Source organism: Octopus bimaculoides, chromosome 3, assembly GCF_001194135.2.
Source record: "Octopus bimaculoides isolate UCB-OBI-ISO-001 chromosome 3, ASM119413v2, whole genome shotgun sequence".
NCBI classification, from domain to species: Eukaryota; Metazoa; Mollusca; class Cephalopoda; order Octopoda; family Octopodidae; genus Octopus; species Octopus bimaculoides.
Window position 1 is genome coordinate 32098179 of NC_068983.1, and position 16555 is coordinate 32114733.

The window sequence follows — 16555 nt, forward strand, 5'->3', positions numbered from 1 at the left end:
TGTGTGTGTGTGTATATATATATATGTGTGTGTGTGTGTGTATATATATATATGTGTGTGTGTGTGTGTATATATATATATATATATATATGTACATATATATGTAAATATATCAATATGTGTGTGTGTATATATATATATATATGTGTGTGTGTGTGTGTGTGTGTATATATATATGTATTTTTCTCTCCATATTTTTTTCTCTCCTTGTTTCTTTCTGTGTTCCTTTCAGTTGAAGAGCGTAGGCTCGAAACGTTAAAGACTTTCTCTGTTCCCAAGCGTTAAACTAATACATCCATTTGTTGTTTACACCACCTGTCTTTGTCTTGTTTTTTTCGTAAATTCTCCTATATATACATATATATGTATATATATGAAAAATTATTAGTTACAGAATAAAAGCATTACATCTGGGTCAACAACTCAACATACAACAGTCCCCTCAATAAATGATCATATATAAAGAAATACATCAAAGTCCACAAATACTTAAGAAAATATATATAAAATAAAATATAACATAAAATACACAATATAAAAATTTATATATATAGATATATATATATACATTTTTTTCTACTAATAACATACAAATAAATCAAATTTGAGTTTAAAATATAACAGAATATATATATATATGTATCTTTTTATAAAAATTTTAATTCGAATAAAATTAAGTGATTAAAAATTCAAAATAGACAAATAAAGCAAAATAGAATAAGATAAAATGAAGTAAAATAAAATAATATAATAGTTCATTGGCTAAAATACTATATCTGATGACAAAGCTTTAAAATGACAAAAAACTTTAAAATAATTTAACATCATTTAAAGTTATATTAGAAGGTCCAGTACTTCCCTCGGGTACACGTAATAACAGCAGACTTCCATAGGTAAAATCCGTCTCTGCTCACCAAAGTTACAAAAGTTCATAAAAAACGCTGGTCAAAAACAAAGGTCAAAACCACACACAAGCACCTATGGCCATTTCAAGAGTTCACCACCATAGTCCGTATATGTCATAGTGCAATCCAGTGATGACCCCCTCATCAGGGTAACAATTACGAACAAACATCAAGACATGCAAAAGGAATTATTTTTTTTATATAACAGGCTTATATAGTCAAGAGGATGCAAGAGTTGTGGAGTTGCAATACTTTTCATTTGAGAATGAACTCAAATGTGCTCTATATCTTGCTTTAAAATCTACCGTACTTCCTATATAGAACTTATTTGAATTGACCTCATCCCTAACAATGCATTTATATACTATATTTGTGCTCAGACAGAACCCGTCAACAGGACATAATTGAGGGTTCCTACAATTACAAAATTTATCTGGGCCACCCCTAATCTTATTTCGATTACCTGCAATAGTCCTTGTTAGGTTTCCTACATCCGCATTTTCACTTCTCCCATTACCAGGGTTCGATATAAGAGGGAGCGAAGAGCTGGTCTCACTAGTCTTGTATGTATTATACCCAATCTTCTCAGGGCCGTTCGCATTGCTCCAATTTATTTAATTTGCTTCTATTTAGAGACATAATAATAGATGCCAAATTTGGCATTCCAGAATAGGAAAATTTGATCGAAGATTTATTGAAAATACTATAGTATTTGTGACCGTTAGGGAAGTTATTCTCCAGGATCCTAAAAAACATCCTGGGTAAATTTCTTACTCTAAGAGAAAAGGGGGGGGGGGACCAAATTACTTCCTTTATTCTAGAACATGAACTCTTCATTTTATTTATCCCCACACTAGCACTATTCCGTTTCGCATACCTATTTATTTTATCATTCCCAGAACCGCTTTTAAAAAAAGCTTATTATGGTTCCTACCAAAAAATGCATTGCATTTTCTCCGATTAACCATGGCATAGTCAGGTGGTAGACCTGCCATCTTGTTTTTAAATCTCGTATTAGGCAGATATGAGATTTTGGTTTTAAATCTGCTTTTCAAGGGCGTTGTTATATATCGGCGCATGCTGATTGAAAATCTCTTCATTTGCGGACAAATTGGAGATTCTGATTGAAATAGCAGTAATGATACTGTCTATAGTGGACTTCGGGTGATTAGATGATACATTTATATATGATATTGATTTGTTAGGTTTACGAAATGGATAGTATAAACCCATATCCAAACAGTGTAACATCTAGGAAATTCACTTTTCTGGAATTAACATAAAAAATAATGTTGAGGTTGAAGAAATCCTTAAGGAAACTTCTCAGGGACTTCCTCAATCTATTTAATTCAGTTTTAGACTTGCCTCGTACAGCTAATAGCACATCATCCCTATATAGTCCTCCGGTGAAATGGGGAAAACTAGCCTTAATCTGTGAAAGGTGGTATAGCCCCACCAGGGCTGTCACCTGTGCAGAATCAGAGGACCCCATGGTTATATCAAAGAAATTTGTGGAATCCACCCTCTGCCACTCACTCTCATTGTAGGAGATGAGGGTCTCCCTAGCCGCTAAAATAATATCAATATCTGCGCTCGGTATATCCACAAACCTGCTGGCGAAAATTAAAGCCTTGTTCAATAATATGGGGGATATGGAGTTATAATAATTCGAAATATCGAATTGTATGAAGTCAAAGATAATTTTATCCATAAGGGAATTAAACCACAGGATGACATCACCCGTAAACTTCCATAACGGAAGTTGAACTTTATCCCTTACTACGGGAATGATGTGGTCAATTACAAACTTGCTGATCCGACCCAAATCAGATTTGGTCGGACATAGCAGTCTAATCGAAGGGTTTGACAAAAAATCTGGCTTGTGGTCCTTCAAAAGTGCATGGGAGGTTTTTGGAACATTAGGCTGGGTTCTATCCAACAGATCCAAGCCAGAGATGATCTCCAAGTGAGTTTCATTAATACTATCCACAGCATTTTTGTTAGCATGCTTATATCCAGAGTTTAACTCCTTGAATATTAATTTATTATAAAGCCCCGGTGGTACGGAATAGATATTTCCAGTTTTATCAGACAAGATGTGTAAATTCGGAGATGACCTCATCTCAGATATTTTATCCGATAAAAGTTTCTGGAAGGGATTTGTGCATTTTGAGAACTTCAACTGTTTAATCAGTTTCATCAAGTCACGCTCAAAATTAGCAATAGCAGGGTTGGATGGTGGGTTTCTATAGGTTCTGAGGTTATAAACGTTTCTTCTGGCTTCAACACACCAAAATGAGGACATTTTAAATATAACCCCAAATAGAATTCATACAACTGTATGCATGTTCTCTCTCAGGAGGATGTCTCATGTATAGTTTTGTGAATTATGTTTTCTATGATGGTCACCCAGAAGATTTGCAGATATTTATGTATATATGCATATATATATATATATATATATATATATATATATGTGTGTGTGTATATATAGACACGGTCATGGCTGTGTGCTAAGAAACTTGTTTCCCAACCACATGGTGCCAGGTTCAGTCCCACTGCATGCCACCTTGGGCAAGTATCCTCTACTATAGCCATGGGCCGACCAAAGTGGATTTGGTTGACAGAAACTGAAAGTCAATCCTACTTATATATACATATATATATATGTGTGTGTGTATATGTATATATCTATGTGTGTATTTGTGTTGGTATGCTTTCATCCCCGTAAGTAAGCAGTTAAGCAGAAGAAATCTATAGGATAAGCACCAGCTTACAAAGAATAACTTCAGGGGTTGATTTCTTCAACTAAAAGTTGGTGATCCGGTATGGCCACCCTCAAATGACTGAAATGAGTAAAAGTGGAATATATATATATATGTGTGTATATATATATGCATATATATATATATATATATATACATGTGTGTATATATATGCATATATATATATATTTATATGTATATATAGGCAAGGTCGTGGCTGTGTGTTAAGAAACTTGCTTTCCAACCACATGGTGCCTGATTCAGTCCCACTGCATGCCCCGTTGGGCAAGTATCCTTTACTATAGCCATGGGCCGACCAAAGTGGATTTGGTTGACGGAAACTGAAAGTCAGTCCTATTTATATATATATGTATACGGAAGCTGAAAGAAGCCTGTCGTATATTTGTGTGTGTGTGTGTGTGTCTATGTTTGTACCCCCAGCATTGCTGAACAACCGATGTCACTGTGTTTATGTTCCCTTAACTTAGCGCCTCGGCAAAAGATACTGATAGAATAAGTACTTGGTTTACAAAGAATAAATCCTGGGCTCAATTTGTTCAACTAAAGGCAGTGCTCCAGCATGGCCATAGTCACATGACTGAAACAAGTAAAAAAATTAAAAACTATGCCATTTTAATCCCAAGCAATGCAGGTATCTCTGCTAGTTAGATACTGAAGTTAAGTTGATGAACTTTGTCCCACACTCCTACAGATTTGTAGCAAGTTCTAGTAATTTACTACAGTTGATTCAATTATTTTGTTTGTTTCTACAATGAATGTCAGTTTTGAACACATGTAAGTGGTCATTGATATGGGATTTGGTAAACACTGTAGAGTATATATTAGCTTGACTCTCTTTTAATAATAAGTTAGCAAAGTGAGGGGCATCAGTACCCATGACTTTTGCAGTCTTTTCTTTCTAACTAGTACATTCAGTGTAATCAATGTTTAGCTCAAACATTTGTAGACTGATGTATGCATAGAAAGTGTGAGCATGAGATCTAATGCATATTCTATGAACCACAGTAGGTATGAATGTGCTGGATGGCTTTAAGTTAATGAGGTATGCAACTGGCTAATTTAGAGAAGTAATGGCTATTGATATAGGTAAAGAGGTGGAGAGAAGAAACAGCATCTTTGATCCCCTGATTGTAGTGTATTGGTGTGTTATATTGTCTGTTAGTCAAATGGTATTCTTGTAGATAGTGAAAATGAGATGATTGCGTGTGTATGTAACAAAACAGTTCAACTCCAGATATGTGAGCAGTCTTCCATTGTAGCTCTTATTTAATCTTTGCATAGTGTCAGCAACAGATCAGAACTGAAATACGTTCAGTCAACGCAGAAATTTAATCTTAGCAGTAGTCTTTTGACAATATTATATTTGTGAGGACACTAATGCAATAATGTGAAGTATGTGATGTCATTAATGAAATATTCTGATGTTAGGTCATTTATGAAATACTATTGGTGATTCTAAGTCCTAGCATTTATTGTGACACTGAAGTGGGGTTCTTTTTGTTTGTTTGTTTGTTTTTTATGTATAGAAAGGATATAGTGCAAGATTATTTTAATTTTATTAAGTTTTGTTCCATCAAATCAATGCCACTAATTTGTGGAAGTTGATTCAATGAACTCTTCTTTACAAAGATTAATCTTGCATGTAGTAAAAACAAAATCAAGTATCTCTGTCACTTAGTAGCTCATTCACATTGAAATCTTCTTTTCAATATCTTCTTAATTGCATCAAGAAAAAAATGGTTACAGTGTGTTATCTGAAATTTGTTGTAGCTATAGGAAGGCTTGGAGGAAAACTAACTGCCATAATTGCCAGCAGTGTGGCACAAGTATATCTTGCAGTCCAGATTTTGGTGATGTAACAGTGTTAATAATGATAATAATAATGACTTCCTGTATTTGCACAATTCCACAGCTTTGCAGAAGAGTGGTGTATTTGACTGAATCTTATTTGGTTTAGCCTAAATATTTGAAATGGTTGCAGTGTGTTATCTGAAATTTGTTGCTGGTGAGATTTAGAAGAAGAATTGCGGAGGGATTGGAAGTCGCTCAATCTAGTGCACCAGTGCCTCCACTTGCCTAATAATAGTAATGATAATAATAATAATAATGATGATGATGATGGTAATGATAATACAGTCCAACAAAAAAAAATTTTCTTTGTCTGTTGTCAAAAAAACATTGTACCTGAACTAGGGGTTTTTTGGCACATACCATCCAATAATAACATTACCATCACATCAAAATTTTAAGATACTAAATCCATAGAATTTCATTGCTTTTTTTTTCTTTTCTTTTTTTTTGCAATAGCACACCTCTGAGGAACAAGTCATAACATACATAAAAATTGTTTTTTTCTTCAAAACTAAATTGTTTTCTTAAAATTCTACTGCAAAGCTAATAAAAATTTAAAAATTTCTACTGACAAATTATATCATTGTTTATGCCTAATTTCCCATGAATTTGCATTTGGATGATTTTCTTGGGTGTCCAACCTCGAGAAGATTGCAAGCCAAGTTCCAACAATAGTCCATCATATGCAAGCCCCATCTGCATTGATGCATTTGTTTTATTGGTTTTATGTCCTGATGGAAGTGTTCTTCTTGTTTGTCACTTGTTTTCTCAAAAATTTTCAGGGAATTTATCAAGGTGATTGTGGAGATAGTGCAACTTTATGCTCATATTTGCACCAAACTTTTGAGAGTTTTTCAGCATGTTCTTGACTATTTTGGCATAGTTAGCTGGTTTCTTGTTACCCAGAGAGTCATTTACAACTACTACAAGTGAATGCCATGCTGCTGCTTCAATGCAAATCATTGAATTGACAAAGGTCTTATCTTTCATCAATTTTCTGATTTGAAGTCCATCAAATTCTCTAGCTTTCTCTTTTCAGTGCTCAGACCAAGAAATGTACTGTAGATATAGTGAAAGTATGGTTCATCTTTATCCAGAATCTTAACAAACTGCTTCATAATGCCAAGTTTGATATGGAGGTAGGATAATTTTTCCCAGTTGAACTAAAAGCTCTTCAACCCTATTAAAGACCCTGTGGCCATTCTTTGGTCACCCAATGTTTTTCCCTGGTTCTGCTGTCACATGCATAAAAACACTTGGATATTTCACAGGTAAACAATGCATGTTTTGAAAAAAGGAAAATTATGAAAATTGGTGGGTTTGGATATCTCAAAATTTAGAAATGATGGTAAAAAATGGATTCCAATTTTGTATTCAGCATATCAAAAACCTTCAAAGTGGATAAAGATGTCCTCACAACAAAATATTTGTTGGTTTGTGTAACTGTCTCTCAAGAAAGCCATTTTCTCTCTATATTATATTCAGAGAAAAGCAATCAGTGAATCATGTTTTCTGGGCTGACAAAAAAATATTTATTACTTAGTCCAGTCATTTGGTGCCTTTTACAATTTATGACTTTCAAAAGAAAAAAAAATCAACTTAAATTTTGTCCCTGGGTCATTTTTACAATATAATCAAGAATGTGGATTTTGTCTTTTTTTTTCCTTTTTCAACTAAAGTCAGCATTGGTGATGATTGGAATAAATTTGGAATTATCATTAAGAAATTTAGGTTTGAATCAAAACCTGTTTTTAAAAAAACACTAAATATGAAACCAATAAAAAAATTTATTGGTTCAAAAAAGTATATTGTTTTTTTATTAAATATATGTACTTACTTGAAACTTATTTAAGTACAGTAAAAAGTATGTTTCTATTTTCCTATTTACAAAGCATGACTGACAGTAAATTTTCTGGTGTTTGGCTACATTGTTCATTCATGTCAGTGTTTGCAAGCTTGATTTGGCAACAGTTTGGAGTTACAGTTTAGGTTTCTGTTCTACAGTAAGTTTAAATGTTTTCATCATCATCATCATCATCATCGTCGTTTAACGTCCACTTTCCATGCTATAAGCTTACAAAATATGTTTTATATACTTGAATATATTTTGAGTATGCAAATACACACAAACACACACATTCATACATATACAGATACACTATATATATATATATATATATATATAAACACATACATACATACATATATATAGTGTATATATACATACATACATACATATATATATATATAGTGTATATATACACACATTAAGCGTGGTCGATGCCAGTGCCACCTGATTGGCCCCTGTGCCAGTGGCACGTAAAAGGCACCATCTACACTCTTGGAGTGGTTGGCATCGGGAAGGGCATCCAGCTGTAGAAACCTGCCAGATTAGATTGAAGCCTGGTGCAGCCTCCGCAGTCAAACTGTCCAACCCATGCCAGCATGGAAAGCAGACATTAAAGATGATGATGGTATACACACACACACACATAAACATATATAGATATATTTATGCATAAACATACAAATATATAGATATAGGTATATTTATATAATCTGAACTAATTATTTATCTTGTTTCAGTTCATATATCATTTTTGAAAGACTTCATGCTCCATTTTCAGATTTTATTTTTCCTTTCAATTTCATGTAAAGAAAGCATATATACAATTTGCAACTACAACTTGAAAAAATAAAAAGAGATAAAAGCTGAAAATAAACTTACATTAAAAGTTCTTTCCTTGGTCTTTAAGAAAGCATATTTATTATTTGTTATAAGAAACTTTCCTATCCTAAACTGGCTCTATAAAATAATGTGTCTAAAACTAAAAGCATTTACTGTAACACTCTTACATAATTAATCACTATTGTTTTATCTTCAATTTGGAATATAGATTGATTCTTTTATGTGGATTTTAAAAAAAATACAGTGGAATCTATTATTTCTTTTTGAAATCTAATTGGATGATCTCAAGCATTTGTTGAAAACCCCATTCAAAAATAGATTAATAATCAAAAAAATAGAATCATTAATAATTAGAAAGCTATTGAAAATGATTTTTTTTAACATTATACCTCTATTTTTGTATTCTACTATGGGTGGGATTTTGTTTGTTTTATGTTTTTGCGAATTTGGATATTTGCATATGAATTATTAGAATAATGTATGGGTTTTAATGTTGGATAGCTGCTCGTTTTCATCTTAACTGAGAGATGCAAGCAGAATAATAGAATAATAATGTGCCTTGTCTAGGTGCAAAACAATTTTTGTAGCAAGGTTTTCAACTCAATGTGTTCCCTGCCCTTTATTTCTTAATATTTCTTTTCATTTTAACCTTTTTATTGCCACTTTCCAATGCAATCATGTATGGAGTTTGTTTCTTTGTTCTTCAAATTTAAATATCTGTGTATAATTTGGGATGTGATAATTTAAAGTTGGCAGACTGAAGCAAGAAGCATTGTCTTGGGTGTTAGAACATAATCTGTATTTGCAATAAGATGTTGTTGAGTTATTGGTAAGAAATATCATGACTTGATACTCTCAGTATAACAGTTATAATAACATTTATCTCAATGCTAAAAACTGTAATTATAACTCCATTTGTCCCAATACTCTTTGCATAACAATAATATAAAAACATTCATTCTAACCTTGACAACTTCAACCATGCACACAATACACAAATGTAGTCTCAGATACATTATATCTGAAAACAAAATTGGGTGATCAGGGTTGCAAAGTTGATCATAAATCTATTCAACATAGTTGCTCAAGCTGTCCAATATAACAGCCCAAATCTCTTTCAACAAACATTTCTACTATTTGTAAATTGAATGTCATTTCAGTTCTAAATCAAGGAACAAAATGCTTCTAGAATGAAGATAATATGCCTGTGCTAAGAAATACCAAATCAAATTGTTTTATTTGATCCTACCTCCCTGCCAAAAGTCTGCTCAAATGGAATTGACCAGTTCTATATAAAACAACAGCCATCATAACTTCATTAGAGTAATAACTACAACAATACAAGGTAGAAGAATGAAAACAATATGCTTCCATTCTTCCTTAGTGTACTAAACAACATTTTATTGTAAACCTTTCTACGTTATTTTATTCTGGATGGTACAATCAATAGAACATCAAATTAAATATTTTCCAGTATTTAGTTACATCTCTTCTTGATTCAAATCCTGCTAAGTTCAATTTTGCTTTCATCTGATGGGGTTTGATAAAAAAAAAAATACTGATCAGGTACTGAAGTTGGTAAAATTGGCTATACTTTCCTTGAAAATGTGTAGCCTTAGTGCCTAAGGTTGAATTCTTATTATCATGAAGAGGGAATTGGATTGCCAGAATCAGAGCATCTGACAAAATGCCTTGTAGCATTTGTTTCAGCTTTTTATCTTCATAATTCAAATACATCTAAGATCATCTTTACTTGTTATCTCTTTGAGGTCAATAAAATAAAGTACCAGTCATGTACTGGGGTTGATATAATTGTTACATTTTTCTTAAATTTGTGGCTTATGCCAAAATGAGAAATTATTATGAATTGGTTGAATCAATAGTGTGTCAGAAAAAAATACCTTGTAGTATTTCTTACAACTTATGTTCTGAGTTCAAATCCAGCCACCGTCAGTTTTGCCTTCTATCCTTTCAGGGTTGATAAAATAAAGTACCACTCAAGTACTGGGGTTGATGTAATCGAGTCCCCCCCTCCCCTCAAAAACTGCTGACTCTGTGCCAAAATTTGAAACCAATAACATAAATATGAACCAAGTACTAGTTTTGATTATAATGACAACAACCTCCCTACAAGAAACGTGTAACCTTGTACCTGTCTTAGAAATCATCATTATAACTACCATTAGGCAGAGTTGATGGCAGAATAAATATATGCATTTGATTTTTAACTATTTTTTTTATACTGATGCATATTAAAACTTACAGGTACTACCAAAATGTTTTTATTTTCATATTATGTTCTTCTGAACTGCTAATTTCTGGTGCTGAAAACTGTTGGTCATAGTCTTTTTTTTTTTCTTTCTTTCTTTGTTTCTTTCTTTCAGGGATGGGGAATTTTTCTCTCTTTTTTTTTTCTTCTTTCTTTATCATTTCATGCTAATCTTGTGTATGCAAAAGATGTAAATACTATGTTATGTATATTTTGTTGAAAATTATGCAAAAATAAATTAATTAATCAAAACCATGTGTTAACCAAATTATTTTATATATATATATATCATTAAGGGAATTAGTAATATAAGAGACATTAATATAAAACGTTCCTGAGTTATATTGATCATAAAGAAAACCAATCAGTTGATAGGTTAGAACATCTCACCAACATACACCAACCCATAGCCTACATATGTTCTGTCTTTTCACTTTGCCTTTTCTACTACAACTACAATAACCATAGAGCAGAATGGGATTCAATATGGCTGACTGGACATTGAACCTGTTTTTGTGACTACTTTTTGGCACTAAGGATAAACACACATGCACACAGCAATATAAGCATATAGATAAAGAGAAACATTACAATTTATTAATTGAACATGATTTGTGTAAGCACTTCCCCTTCTCATAGCGTAAATTTATACTCACATACCAGCAAAGAGACTGAGAGAGAAGGAAGGAGAGAATAAACACTGAAAATGTGCAGAAAACAGCCTCTGTCACATTCCAGGGAAAAAAACTACAAGTAGTTGATAGTTTCCATTACCTAGGTGACCAAGTCAGTAGCAGGGGTAGTTGCTCTGAGTGTAGCTGCTAGAATAAGAATAGCCTGGGCAAAGTTCAGAGAGCTCTTACCTCTGCTGGTGACAATGGGCTTCTCACTCAGAGTAAAAGGTAGACTGTATGATGCATATGTGTGAACAGCCATGCTACATGGCAATAAAACATGGGCCGTGACTGCTGAAGACATGCGTAAGCTTGCAAGGAATAAAGCTAGTATGCTCTGCTGGATGTGTAATGTCAGTGTGCATACATGACAGAGTGTAAGCACCCTGAGAGAAAAGTTGGACATAAGAAGCATTGGATGTGTGCAAGAGAGACGACTGCGCTGGTATGGTCATGTGTTGCATATGGATGAGGACAGCTTTGTGGAAAAGTGTCACACCATAGCAGTAGAGGGAACCTGTGGAAGAGGCAGACCCAAGAAGACCTGTGATGAAATGTTGAAGCACGATGAGATGTTGGGGCTCACTGAGGTGATGACAAGTGACCGAGACCTTTGGAGTTATGCTGTGCTTGAGAAGACCCGGTAAGCCAAGTGAGACTGTAATCATGGCCTATGCCAGTGCAGCATAACCAGCCCATTTAAGAGTACCCTTCAATCATTGGCCAATAAACTGCACTTGCGAAGACCTGTTGAGGCAAGTGAAATCATTGTCATGGCCAATGCCAGTACTGCCTGATTGGCACATGTGCCGGTGGCATGTAAAAAGCAGCATTCAAGCATGGTCAATGCCAGTGCCACCTGACTGGCTCCTGTGCTGGTGATACGTAAAAAGCACCATCCAAGCATGGCCGATGCCAGTACCGCCTAACTGGCCCTCATGCTGGCTCACCAGCCCTCAGTCAACGTCCAACCCATGCCAGCATGGAAGGCGGACATTAAATGATGAATTGTAAATTCCTACAGTAAAACATTTATCAAAGTAATGTTATAGCTGCAAGAACCTTATTCAAAGCTCTTCCAATTATAGTTTTACTTTAAGTTGAATAAGGTTCCAAAAACGTTATTCAAGTGAAGAGCCAAGTTTTCTTACATCAAACTCATAGCCATGTTAAATATCAATGACCATGTGACAAGCTGAATTACAAGATATCATCAATTATGTAAACATATAAAACCTTCAATGTTACAAGGATAAGAATCTTATATCATTTTATATTACGTTTACATTCAAGGACTACCATTAGTTGCTAGTTTATCCAATGTAGGTTATATTATAATTTAAGGAATTCTTGGCCAGGTTCATTCATCCTCATCATCATCATCGTTTAACATCCGTTTTCCATGCTGGCATGGGTTGGACGGCTTGACTGAGGTCTGGAGAGCCAGCAGCTGCACTAGGCTCCAATCTGATCTGGATGCCCTTCCTAACACCAACCACTCCGAGAGTGTAGCGGGTACTTTTTACATGCCACCGCCACTGGAGCCAGTCAGGTAGGCCTGGCATCAATCATGTTCGGATAGTGCTTTTTACATGTCACTGGAATGGGAGCCAGTCAGTGGGTACTGGCATCAGTCACATTCGGATGGTGCTTTTTATATGTCACCGGCATGGAAACCAATCAGGCGGTCTTGGCATCGATCATGTTCAGATAGTGCTTTTACATGCCACCAGCACAGGTGCCAGTCAGTGGGTACTGGCATTGGCCACATTTAGGATGGTGCTTGTTATGCGCCACCGGCACGGGAGCCAGTCAAGGGACACTAGCATTGACTATGTTCGGATGATGCATTTTACATGCCACCAGAACAGGAACCAGTCAGGGGGCACTGGCCACAGCTATGATTTTGGTTTTACTTGACTCAACAGGTTTTCTCAAGCAAATCATATCACCCGATGCATCAAGGGTACTCTTAAATGGGCTGGACATGCTACACTGGCATCGGCAATGGCTGCGATCTCACTTTAGTTTATGGGTCTTCTCAATCACAGCATATCTCCAAAGGTCTTGGTCTCCTGTCATTGCCTCTGTGAGGCCCAAAGTTCGAAGGTCATGCTTCACCACCTCATCCCATGTTTTCCTGGGGCTACCTCTTCCTCAGGTTCCTCCCACAGGGTGTGGCACTTCCTCACACAGCTGTCTTCATCCATACGTAACACAACCATACCAGTACAGTTGTCTCTCTTGCACATCATATTTGATGTTTCTTATGTCCAACTTTTCTCTCAGAGCACTTACACTCTGTCGTGTATGCACACTGACATTACATATCCAGTAGATCATACTAACTTCATTTCTTTCAAGCCTATGCATGTTGTCAGCAGTCATGGCCCATGTTTCGCTGCCATGTAGCATGGCAGTTCGCACACATGCATCATCTCTTGAGAAACATTGTTAATATTGACATGGCTATCATTTGGCATTTCTACTTAATCCAATGTTCATTCATTCTGTAGACTATTCTGACTTGATTTGCATTCAAGTTGTCAATGAGAATCTTATATGATAAGGATCTTTTGCACTTTCTTGAAGTATAAGTTTGGTTTCAAATATGGTCCACATGAATGTTCCACCCTTGTTAACAAACTAATCAAATTAAGATGTGGGTTGTATTTGCCTAGTTGTTGATAATACATTTAAGATAACTTGATCACCAACTTATATATCTAAGTACATGGTCTACTAAACACCCACTAGTTCTTGTTATATTTTGCTTTTTTTTATTATTATTATTACTATCTGCTGTAGCTTTATTGTTATGGGGACTTTATGATGTGAGTGTTTGTCAAGCAACTTGTAATTTAAGGATCAAGTAGATGGTGTCATCTTTGTTCGTAAATAATAACAATCTAAAGAAAGTTAACAAATTTTTACCTTTTCCACTGTCTCCCTGAATGAACATAAATGTGGAAGTAGAAACAGCTGTACATGTGAAAGTCAGCTGCTTTTGTTGTGTATCTCCAGTTCAGACTTGAACAAGCAGAAATATGATCTAAAACATTCTATCCATGACCATCCCATTCTATTTTACCTATGTGTAAAGAACCAGTGCCACATTATCCATGTCATTTTTTAAAATGATAGTGTGTAACTTAAAGGAGACTGGGCTGTTATTTCAAGCAAATCAAATGACCACACAGAGGCTCCCTCATTGACTTTAATTGTCTTTGTGGAAACAGTTGTGTCAGTTAATAAACAGTCATATTGTTGGAAAGTAGTCATAGTGGAAGTATAGCAGGCAAATGATACTACATGGGTTGTTGACCATCCCTACATCGATCTGCCAGTCTTGGAAGGCTTGCTAAGGTCATGTGTACAGTTCCTTGGTCCTGACTAAAACCATTAAACAAAAATTACTATTTATATACAACCTTTGCACAGAAACAATATCAGCCAATGAGTGGAAACTAATTATTGCTAGAGTGGATACTACTTTTGTTACTGTATTTTTCATGTTAGCATGATTTGAATGCTCCAGTAACTTTTAGATATTTACAAATTCTTAAAGGACCACTTTCTTCTCTTCATATTGTTAACTACTCTCAACCATAAAGTAAAATGGGTATGAGGTAGCTGGGAGCAGGGAGGTGGGGGAACTACAGTTGAGGATAGTATCATTGTTGTTCCAGTTTACTCAGCCCTAATGAAAACCACCTGAGTGTTGATGCAGTCCTCTCCTGACTATCACATGCAGGATGTTCTACTAGGTCAAGAATGAGGGGCTAAGATGGTGTCTTATTTACTGACAACTACATAGACACCTAGTTAAAAAAACAAAAATAAAAAACAAACAGTTAGTGAGAGTTACATGCTACTAAGCCAGACGTAATAATCCAGTAAAGTACTTTGAAGTATCTCAAACTTTCACAATTGTGTAGAATGACAATGAATAAAGGACAAACCAAGGTATTTATAAGTAATGAAGGCATTAAAATGTCTGCGGGTGCTTTGTCTATCATAAATTCAGCCTTCATTCATAAAACAATTTTTTTCCCAACAGTTTTGACATAAACAACAGGAGTTCATAAAATATTTTACAACTTTTGAATAGGACACTCTAGTTTAATTGCTTGTTTGGCAGAGAGATGAGTGCAAGGAGGGGGGGGGGGCAACTACAGTTGAAGATGATGTTACATACATACAGCAGTATGTATATATGTATGTGTGCATGTGTATATGTATACACTACACATGCATACACACACACACATGCTATATAACAAAAACATTATTGACACAAGTATGCTTGAACTTGACATAAACATCAGAAGATAAAGGACATTAAAATACTAAAGTGCAGTAAATGTTACAGTATGTGTGTGTAATATATATATATAGGCATAGGATTGGCTGTGTGGTAAGAAGCTTGCTTACAAACCACATGGTTCCGGGTTCAGTCCCACTGTGTGGCACCTTGGGCAAGTGTCTTCTACTATAGCCTCGGGCTGACCAAAGCCTTGTGAGTGGATTTGGTAGACGGAAACTGAAAGAAGTCCATCGTATATATGTATATATATGTATGTATGTGTGTGTGTATGTTTGTGTGTCTGTGTTTGTCCCCCCAACATCGCTTGACAACCGATGGTGGTGTGTTTAGGTCCCCATAACTTAGCGGTTCAGCAAAAGAGACTGATAGAATAAGTACTAGGCTTACAAAGAATAAGTCCTGGGGTCGATTTGCTCGACTAAAGGCGGTGCTCAACTGTAGTTGCCCCCTCCCTGCACCCAGCTACCTCATACATATTTTACTTTATGGTTAAGTAGTTAACAATATGAAGAGAAGAAAGATGTCCTTTAAGAATTTGTAAATATCTCCCATGCCTGTCACCCCCGTTACACTGTTTCCCCCTTTACAAACACGTTTCTTTCTCTGGTCATATAAACCTGCTTTTGTTGGACATGGTTGTTGCTACTGTTTGGCTCCAGGTCAGCACTGATTGAGAAATAACCCTTTGATTTAAAAGAAGTTCATCTGTGACCACCTTGTGTAGGAAATCTAGAACCACTTTATCCTATGTATTCTTTTATAAGATGGTAGGGTGTTATTTGAGGAAGATTTGGTTGCTATTTTTACCTGTTTTCACTACCAGACAAACTTATTTTCATTTTATGATGATGCATTTTATGTCTGAGTCTATATGTTTTTATAAAACCACTAACAGAAGTCCTTCATTTATGATGATGTTAATGTTTTACACACACACACACACACACACACACACACACACACGTATGTTTATGTATATGCTTATGTACATGAACTATAAATATACTTAATCAATTCTGACAATTAGCTGTGTTTGTGTGTTCATATATGTATT